This window comes from Pinus tabuliformis, chromosome 9 (assembly GCF_031772625.1).
Source record: "Pinus tabuliformis cultivar Carrire ecotype Pingquan chromosome 9, CPIR1, whole genome shotgun sequence".
NCBI lineage: Eukaryota > Viridiplantae > Streptophyta > Pinopsida > Pinales > Pinaceae > Pinus > Pinus tabuliformis.
The window spans coordinates 1,190,164,271-1,190,175,621 of record NC_142307.1 but is presented as its reverse complement, the minus strand read 5'-3'; positions in this window follow the sequence as shown (position 1 = coordinate 1,190,175,621).

The following is an 11,351-nucleotide window of genomic DNA, read 5'->3' as shown; positions in this document are numbered from 1 at the left end:
GTCGAAGGCAGTCCACATTGAAGACTGGGTGTAGGCCAAGGAATGTGTGAGTATTGAGCTCAAAATCATTTTCACCCACAACCTTGGTTATGGTGTATGTCCCATATCAGAGTCATTGAAGCTTCTGATGGGCTCGAGTAAGGTATTCCTTTTGCAAATGTAGCCAAACCTTTTCACCCACTTGAAACTTATGTGGCACTTGATGCAGATCATGACATTGTTTGTTCTTGGCATTGGCTTTATCCAGGATATCATGGACCTGCTAGTGGATGTGTTGGATGTTTTCAATAAATATGGTGGCTTTATCAACTTCAGACTAAACATGTGTAGATTATGCCTATTTATTCACCATAGGCATTGTGACATTAATGGGACACAATAGTTGAAATCCCATGCCCACTTGAAAGTGGCCATGACTAGTCGATCTATGGAGATATATGTTATAGTTGTGTTACACATAAGGAGGACTCTCATCCCATGTTTGTGGTTGCTTGGAGTTGTACATACATAGTATGTAAACTATCATCCTATTAACAACCTTTGTCTAGCTATCAGTCTATAGATGGAATGAAGTTGGCTTGGTGATCTTAGTGTCCAACAACGACTAGAGGCTCAACCAAAATGTGCTCAGTAAATTGCTATCATGATTTGATATAATGTTCTGTGGAATCCCAAAATGAACCCTGATCCGAATGGAAAATGGCATCAACCCATGGTACTCATCCACCCATATTATTCATCGACCCATGGAATTTATCCATGGTATTGTAAATGGCATCCACCCGTGGTATTGTAAAATCCACCCATGGTACTCATCCACCCATATTATTCATCGACCCATGGAATTTACCCATGGTATTGTAAATGGCATCCGCCCGTGGTATTGTAAAATCCACCCATGGTATTCATTCACCCATGGAATTGACCCGTGGTATTGTAACTGAAAAATACTATAAGTAACAAGTCACATTTTGTAAAAGGATAGATTGTCCGCCATAATGTAGCCTTTACAGTTCAGAGGCATGTAGCTACACATCTCTTCTCAGAGATAAGCTACCATCGCCCTAGCTGGTTTATTTCCATTACTATTTTAAATAAAATTTTCTTTGTGGTTTTGTTTATTTGGCATTCTCCTTATTTTTCTTCTGGCATTTCAAGTTTCCAGATCTTGGGGGTCTCTCTACCCCAAGATCCATTTCAATCTTTTAGATCTTGGGGGCCTCCTCCCAAGATCCGGATCAGTAGAATCAGAGCAGGTTATGATTCCATGGCAATGAGGGTTTGAGGGATATTTCAGTTTCAAATTTTGTAGCAATATTCAACAAACTTCATGCATGTGCTACAACCTCCACAGAGCACTTTTCTTGGGTCAAGTAAGAAGAATTTTTCTTTTTTCATTTTTTTGCAGGAATTTTTTTTGGGCGGCGACTTTGCAGATAAGATATGAAACACTTGGTACAAAATTTAAGAAAAAAAATACCAGATCTCGACTCCTCTTGAAAAATCACCCAATTTCAAAAAAAAATGGGTCGAATTGGAGTTCGGATGTGGGAGATATCGCTGATTTAAAATCAGCTATTTTATCAGAATTTTTGTGACGACGGAACGTTGTAGCACGAATCTGAGATCTCAGAGTGTCCAGATAAGGATTTCCAGCTCATGGGAAGATGCAAAATGATCCTTTTGCTTCTAAAAACATGTTATAATAAATATTCTGAGTTATATTGGACGAGTTATGTCCATTTCAACTTTGGAGCAGCATTCGGAGTGGGTTTCCATTAGAGATGTGCCCTCCCACCCCACTTTAGTAGGCACCTGCTTCACATTCATCAGTTTCAACATAACAACATTTGGCTTGGGTTATTTGGAGATGTGACTTCCCACCCCAGGCTATGTAGGCACCTGCTACTTCATCAACAACCAACATCATGGTTATGGGTCAACTGCATAAAATCCTTGTCATTGAAGTCCATTTGCTAGGTCGCACACTGTCAGAGTCACAGTTGGTCACAAGCATTACAGGGTATCTCTATCCTCAGATCATCCTTTAGTAGGGTTTTGGGTTAACCACATAAAACCCTTATCTTCAGTGGCTCTTCATATTCCACAAAGGCGTCGGAGGAGGGAACTTTATACAATGGGGACCATTGCTTCTTAAGGAGGGAGGAATGATCCGAATGGAAAATAGCATCAACCCATGGTACTCATCCACCCATATTATTCATCAACCCATCGAATTTATCCATGGTATTGTAAATGGCATCCGCCCGTGGTATTGTAAAATCCACCCATGGTACTCATCCACCCATATTATTCATCGACCCATGGAATTTACCCATGGTATTGTAAATGGCATCTGCCCGTGGTATTGTAAAATCCACCCATGGTATTCATTCACCCATGGAATTGACCCGTGGTATTGTAACTGAAAAATACTATAAGTAACAAGTCACATTTTGTAAAAGGACAGATTGTCCACCACAATGTAGCCTTTACAGTTCAGAGGCATGTAGCCACACATCTCTTCTCAAAGATAAGCTACCATCGCCCTAGCTGGTTTATTTCCATTACTATTTTAAATAAACGTTTCTTTGTGGTTTTGTTTATTGGGCATTCTCCTTATTTCTCTTTTGGCATTTCAAGTTTTCAGATCTTGGGGGTCTCTCTACCCCAAGATCCATTTCAATCTTTTAGATCTTGGGGGCCTCCTCCCAAGATCCAGATCAAACCCATACTCGTTCGAAGAAGAGTTTGTCAATGTCTTCTATTGTGACGCTCTTATTGTAGGCCATTAATATAGCCATCTTAGAAAATCTATCAACGACCACAAATACATAGTAATTACCATGCTTGGCAAGAGGGAGAGTAGACATATAGTCCATGGAGATGGATTCCAAAGGTCGGTTAAGAGTAGGAAGAGGATTGCTTCTTAATGGTTGGGTTGGCAATGGCATATACGGTGTGAGATCTAATCTATTTTCCAACACCTTGTTGGAGTTTTAGCTAATACAAATACTTTTTCAGTAATGCCACTATCATTTTGACACCAAAGTGTCATGCGACCCTGCTATTATGTGCCTCGCAAATCATCTTGGCATGCCCACTTGAAGGAACAAAAATATGTCCCAAATAACATAATAGTCCATCGTAAAGGTAGAATTTTGGATTGGCTTTCCATCCATTAACATCATGTAGGTGGTACCATAATTTGAGTCACTTTCATATAGTTATGTCTATCCAAAGGTTTCATTCTCGTAAGAGTTAAGAACTATACTCAGTGTCACAAATGGGGGTCAATTGAGTCGATTTTCAATGTGATTGGTGCTTCCCTTCATGTACTTTATGTTCAAATGGAATTGTTTCAGGTATGTGGACCATTTCTAATGGCGTTCATTCTGCAACATCCCTTGTGTCTACATAAATCAAGGAGGTTAATGATCTATGTGGATGGTCGTCTCCTTCACATTATATAATGCTTCCATCACTCATAAGCTTGCATGATAGAGTACATAACTTTATCATAGGTGGGGTACCTACAACCAATATTAGAGACTGTCTCACCGTGATAGGCCACTGGGTTCCCTTGCTAAGTTAGGATTGCACCAATAGCATAATCATAGGCATTTGTCTCAATGTAAAATTGTTGTTACAGGTCTGGCAAGGTGCGGACTAGTATAGAGAAAAGGAGGTGTTTCAGTTAAACAAATGCCTTTTGTTGTACCTCGGACCAAAAAAAGTATATTTTTCTACGCCCTTGGTAACTTGACTTAAGGGCCAAGTAATATGAGAGAATCCCAACACAAAATATGGTAGAAATTAGAAAGACTCAAGATGCTATGAAGCTCTATCATAGTCGTCGAGTCTGGCCAATCCCAAATAAATTGGATCTTAGATGGATTGACATGTATACTTTGCTCAACGATTATGTAGCCCAAATATTGGAATTGGTCCATGCCAAAGGAGCACTTCTCCATATTGGCACATATCTTGTGTTGCCATAGGATTTGAAGGCCCTGTTGAATATGTTGTAAGTGCTCTTCCCAAATCCTGCTGAAGATGAGGATGTCATCCAAATATAAAATGATGAACTAGTTGGTGAAAGGCAACAAGATGTCATCCATCAACCTCATCAAAGTTGTAGGGGAATTTTTCAACTCAAAGGGCATGACCAACAACTCAAAAAACCCTCCTTGGATTTGAAGGATCTCTTCCATACATCCATTGACACTATTGGAACTCAGTCATATCCAGAATTCAAATCAATCTTGTTGAAGTACTTGGCCCCTTTGACCTAGTAAAGAAGGTAATCAATCTGTGGGATTAGGTACCTATTCATGACAGTGATTTTATTCAGTGCTTGAAAATTAATGTAGAGTCTCCAGGTCCAATACTTCTTCTTTGTGAGTGCAATTAGGATCCCACAAGGAGAGAAGATTAGTTAGATGTGCCCTTTTTGTAGCAGTTCTTTGATCTACTACTTGATTTCCTCATTTTCTACAAGAGAGAGACAATATATTGGCCCATCAGGTAGAGGAGATCCAAGAGTCAAATTGATCGAGTGCTTGACCTAACAGTGCAAGGGTACTCCTATGGGTGAGGAGAAGATGTCCCTGTATTCTTCCATGACCTTATAACCTTGCTTCTACTATGCGAAGGGACCGTTTCCAATGTCCGTGGATGTGGCCACAATCTTCCCCTTACTTTGTGTGATATAAACCATTTTCTCCCACTTAGTCAAAAGGCCCCAAAACCAAATCTCTTTCCATCTATTACACTTTGCATGAATCCCTTGCAAGACAAAAAATAAAATTATTTCCAAAATTTATAATAATCCTATATCACATTGGCTCAAAACCCTAATTTAAGACTCCATCGTTGTTAACTTCATGACAAAATCCAATGATGCATGTTGCATACATGCAACTTGCGTTGGACAGCACATGTTTTCTTTACTAAAAGTGCAATGACACCTAGAAATGAGGAAAAAGAAAGTATAATTTTGAAGCTTCCCTCTATAGAAGCTTCGGGAACTTGCCTCCTTTCAAAGTGGATCTAGACCAATTATGGTGGATCTAAAACTACCTCATTTTCCCTATAAAATTAGTCCTGGCTATAGAGTCTGGGCTAGCTTTTGGAGACTCTGACTATGCCCTTATGCTATCAATTTGAGTTTGTAGGTCCATAATCCATCCTTATGCATTGGTGATATTGAAGGAATTATCATTGTGGAAAATAAAGGATGAGAAGGTTGGCAGATATTTGCAACATCAAGGCCTCAACAAGAGTTCAATCTTTCTCTATTAACATTAATACAAAATGCATTGTTTTTCCATACATCCTGTCTTTGATTATGCATGTGTAGAATAAGGTTCCTTGCTATCTTATTTAGAGTTATTTGAATATATTTTGTCATATACCTTGATCTCTTTTCCTGTCTTGGATAATTTTCACGTTCTACTTTCAGGAGTTAAAATTGGAATTGGAGTGAGAAAGTGAACAGAAGAAGAAAGCTCACAAACATCAAGTATGTTTTCTTCTTATACTTCAAATATCTCTAGGGAATGATCAAGTAGTGTGTTTGGTTGTTTCTAGGTTAAGCCACTAAACCTATGGAGATCTCTTCGATCGACAGAAGGGATTTGTCCAAAAGATAGTTTAGCGACTCCACTGGGAACGAGTTGTTCTTTGGTGGTTTTCTTTGCCATGGCCTTTTGATACCTTCATAGGAAACCTTTTTTTCCTTTTCAGACGGTGATTTTACTTTAGAAAAATGAATTTCAAGCTTGATTATGGTTTTTTCCTCACTTTTTGTGTGATTTAGCCCCACCGCACGTGTCCTTTTGCGATAGTGAGACTTAGTGAAATTTTCCTTTGTATTAGGTGCAACTAATTGCAATTTTATTTCTTGTAAACTATGATGAAAAAATGAAATTGCAATGCAGTGCAATTTTTCTATTCATTAAATGTGAACCATTGCACTAGTGTCTATAGCTTACCTTTGATGATACCTAGAAAATACAAAAATTAGAGCTTCCCTATGTTACCTTCAAATTTGTCTTATTTGCTACAGTTTTTTGAGTCTCTGGTCTACTTGTTTCTCTGTAAAGCCAACATTTACTTTAAGCATTTAAGTTTGATTTCTCTTTGGTGGGAAATTTCTTTTGTCTTGTCAATTAGAGCTTTTTACATACAAATTGATTATTGATTCATTAATTAAAGTAGCTATATGATCGAATTTTTTTTGTTTGAGTAATTTAGTCATAGTTTTAGTCTTCTTTACACTAAAAAAAAACGATTTGATTTTCTTGTGAATTAGAACTTTGAAATCATGAAATTGGAATATTTTATTTGAACGTCTTGTTTGGAAGATTTATTTTCTACACTGTTGAATTGAAACCTCTTCCTTTTCTCTAGTTATATCTTCATCGAATTGAAAAGTGTTCTATCATATAAGATGGATTTTAATAATTTGAGTGAATGTTTCACTTTTACGGTTAAGAAAAAACATTAATCAAAGAGAAACATTTAAAATTTACCAATGAATATAAGGAGCATTTGACATAGTAAAAACATCTAGCTAGTCTAGGTTAGAAGATGTGTCCCGATGTCTCTATACATATGAGTTATCACTAACCATCTGTGTTGCATTCTAGGAATGGTCGGTTTTCCACGTACTTAAAATAATATAGGATCATTATTCCATGTACTCTTGACTATATAGGAAGGCACTCCATGTACGATGAGTATATAGGAACGCTCCCATCGTACAGTTACACATTTGAGAGTAATAACATAGACTGTGCTTCCATGTACCCTCAGGTATATAGGAAGTCCCCATTAGGTTGTAAGCAAGCCCTAGGTAAATGATTCTACCACCTTGTTTTCTATGATACAATGAACACAACATTCAGGGAGATTTCTTGCATGTATTTAATGGTATATTACAGTTCACAACAACCTAGTAATCCATTCACATGTAGTGATCCTTTTCATTGTTAGTGTTTCTTTGATTTACTTCTCATTGTTTACTTAGAAGACATTAGCTTAAGTTTGATGGAAATAGTTATGGAGTCTTCCAGACAAGGAAACCCATTTAATGGTAATCCTGGTCCTTTTCCTTCCTTTGGGAATATTGGTCCTCGTTACATGGCTATGTTGTCCCTTCCTGGATTCATGATAGGTTTATTGGTATGCTTTTTTCAACCTCCTTTGTTCTCAATGTCCCAACTACTTCACAAGCAAGCTCTCCTCAACAAAAATAACCTCAATTTTACCCTTTTCCTTATTCTCCCATCGTCTCTTGCTCACTTTCTTCTTCTTCTCTTGGTGAAAATCTTGATACTAGTAACCAAGAAGCTAAGAAGAAGAAGAAGAAAAGGACGAAGAATAAGAATCAAAATAAGCAAGGGGGGAAGCAACCAACCATTGTTATGAATGTGGATAATGTTGAGAAACCATCCAACATGCCTCGTAAAATTAATTTCTCTTGCAAGCTTTGTAAGGGAGAGCACCTTCTTAGAGATTTTCCCGGTATTCCCCAACTATTAGAAGTGTGGTCCATAGACTCACATCAACCTTTTTTGTTAGCCTCTAGAGATCATGTCAGTGACCAACCATCAAATAATGATAAGAAGATTCCTGAGAAAAAGGGTAAACTTAGGTTTCCTTGTAGGTTATGTGAAGGGAACCATCAAACTTGTGTTTTCCCTCATATGGATGAAGCCTCAAAATTTCTGGAAATCCTTACTATTACTCAGAAAAACCTTCCAACTGGTTACCATAAGTTTTCCCCCAATCCTCCATTAGTTGATGAAGTGATTGATTTGATTCCATATTTAGTCAATCCAACTCTCCCTAGGCATGAATTCCACGATTTCTCTTCCAGCCACCCATTGGTTGATAAAGTGGTCAACTCGATTCCATCTTCAGTTGATTGTACTATCACCTTAGAGAGTGAAGTTAATAACACCCAAGTTCTTCTTGTTACTCAGATCCCACTAAACAAGGGAGCATTTCTTTTATTCTTGTGGAACCCCCTCCAAGTAATGAGGTCATTTCCTTCTATTGGAATAAAATGACAGAGCCTTGTTTCCCTTCTTATGTGCCCTTCCAAATCAAGGTGAAGGCTTCTGGTAAGAACATATATCACACTTTTATAGACGAAGGTGCTTCTGTTAGCATTCTATCCTCGACTTCTTAGCAAGATTTAGGTTCCCCTCAACTTGTGTATATTACCTATAATTTGTTGAATTTAATAGAAGAACCAATGAACCTTTAGGGATCATTCCTCAACTTCCTATTACCTTCGAAGGAAAAAATATCTATATTGATGCCATGTTATTCCAAGGCCCCTTGGATTTCAATTTTCTCCTTGGGTGAGACTATGTTTATGCCATGAACCTTTTCATGTCCACACTCTTTCCAGTGATTTTTTTGCTTCATGATGGAAAAATTGTGACTATTAACCAACTTTCATTCATTGGTCCTAATTTTAATGTCAGTAGTACAACTTCCATAAAAATTCCTAATATGAAAGTGGTATCTCCCTCACCATAGGTTAATTATGTGGTAACCTATTCCATGCCTGCACCTACCAATGAAGAAGAGCCTCTCACTGGTTTCTTAATTTTGTTTAACCCAGATCTAGAACATGATATGGTAAATTATTTATTGGGGGCATGGGAGCCTAATATTCCTACCCCTATTGGATCCCTTGATATGTTTTCCTTCTAGAGCATTTTTCTTCCATCTAATGAAAACCTCTTGGAAGCCATGATCAGACCTTGATGTGTATTCCTTCTAGAGCCTTTGCCTATTCGGAGCCATGATAAAGGTAAATAATGCCCTGAGCATAGTTATTTTTGCTATGTCAAGGTCATTAAAAAATGAAATAGGTCACCATTAACATAGTTTCTTCTATGTTTCAAGCTCGTATAAAAATGAAATAAACCTAAAAGCATAGTTCTTTTACTATGCCAGGCTCATTAAAAAATAAAATAGGTATCCACGAGCATAGTTTCTTCTATGTTTCAAGCTCGCTTAAAAATGAAACAAACCTTTGAGCATGGTTCTTTTCTTCTGTCAAGCTCATTAAAAAATGGAACAAATTCCCTCTAGTTCATTGGAATCTTTGACTAGATCTTGTAAATCTTGATTTAAATTGTTTTTACTTGATCTCAGAGATGAATCTTCATTTCATCAGTCCATATCAAATGATCCTCTACCTTCCTTCTTGGTGAAAATATTTCTATCTATAACCAGTGGTCTATTTGGGTCCATGAGAAGAGTCGAAGGGTGAAACAAAGTTGGGGGGACATGCCTCTACTGTTATGTTGAGGGAAATGTACTTATCTCATGCATAGTTTTTTTCTATTTCCAGCTCGAGTAAAAACAAATGAATCCTATTCTGAGCTTATTCTTTGTTCTTTCTCATGAAGGTATATACATGAGAATATGTTACTAAGCTTAGTATTTGTTCTTTAACGTACTCATAAATACATGAGAATATGTTACCAATATTAGTCTTTGTTCCTTTTTGTGCTCCTAAATACATGAGAATAAGTCGCCAAGTATACTTTTACCACTTTTTCAAGCTTGTTAAAATTTATGAAAAAACAACCCCCTAAACTCTTTTTGGACTCCCAAAATATGAAAATATCACTGAGTACACTTGTCTCCTTCATACTCATTAAAGTAAATGAAATCATGTCCGCCCAATATAAGATTACCCCTTTTACAGACAGGGTTGACTATTTATGAAAAAGGAATACTTTAATTAAGCATGACTAAAAGAGTTCTCTTGGGTAATGTTTTACACCTTTTTGAGCCAAATGGACTAAATTTACAAAAAGAAACCTCTTGGAGTTTTCTTTTTTCCTATTTTTCAGACTCTCTAAATATTAAAATGAATTCGATTTATCCCTTCGCTAAACTCGTAAAAACATAAACAGTGTAGGACTCATCCAACAAGACGAGACTATACCACTCCTTCTCAAGGTTCGTTAAAAATACTCAAAAGGACTCATATGAAAGATAAGATTATAGGTCAAGAATATTTTATCCTCCTCAAGATTGTAAAACAATAGAGAGGTACTTGCCATAAATGGTGTAGAAATTGGGGAATAGGGCATAGAACCTATTTTTTTGTAGTAATTCGCTCTTGAACATGACACTCTTTCACCTCCATGACTATTTTGTGTTGGGAATTATGATTGCCTCCATGTTGATTACACCTTATCAATAGTCTTCATAATCGGTCTTTTATTAAATATTACCAATTCCGTATAAATGTCATTGATACACTCAAGAGAAGTCCACCCTCAGTTGACATCTGATGTAATACCTATAACCTTCTTTCATGTTAGCCATCCTGAAACCAACTCTACATCATCACACTATGTCTCAAATATTGGTATCTATTTCATGTCATTGATGGGGGATACATCAAGGCCCTCCTATGACAAGTCACTTCCTATCGACTTTAGCACATTATCTAGTAAGTTTATGTTGGCATTATGACACAAGTTTGGCGCTATGGTACAGGTGTTGTCCTTGATGGCAACTCACTCTGGTGACAGATCACAGTTCAGGCTCTCAAAATGAAGGAAAAAGCTATATACGAAGGATCCTTTTGACAAAGTCGCGTATACACGCAGGTTAGATGAGGCAAAGTCACGTATACGTATACACACACTTTCATGCAAGGAAAAGCGCGTACATGTGGGAAAACTTATTTTTTGGTCCATGGTATTTAGTCCTTGGTATTTGAACCTATGGTTTTGGTCCATGGTATCACGTCTGAAGTATTGATCCCAAGTATTGGGTCCTTGGTATAGGTTTGTTATGGTTTTAGACCGTGGTATTGTGAAAGGCCTAAGACTATAAAAGAGGAAGGAGATCATTAGGAAAACAATCATCTGAACAATGAAATATCTGATAAAGTGCTACTGGTGATTTGGTTATGGTGCACAGATGGATCTAAATTAAGGAGGAACCTAAGCGCAAGGAAAAGGACAATTTCTAATGATGGGTCAAAATATTAAGGCTTGAATAATAGTATCTTTGCATGATTTTGATCCGTTATATGTGGCGCACGCTTGATCTATAAATCTGATAATTTGGGTTAATGAATGTCTAAATATTTGAAGGAGTGAATTATCTTTATAGATTTGTACGCAGGTTCAGTGAAGCGAAGGCGCGTATACATGTTGTTTCTCTAATTCAAAAGTGTGTATACGCAGGTTTCTGAATATTGAAGTAGCGTATGTCTCTTAAATTATGTTCTAGCTGCTTTTGTTGATTACTATAGTGATCTAGGTTCAGAATTGGTGTCTGGTTACTACTACTGTGTT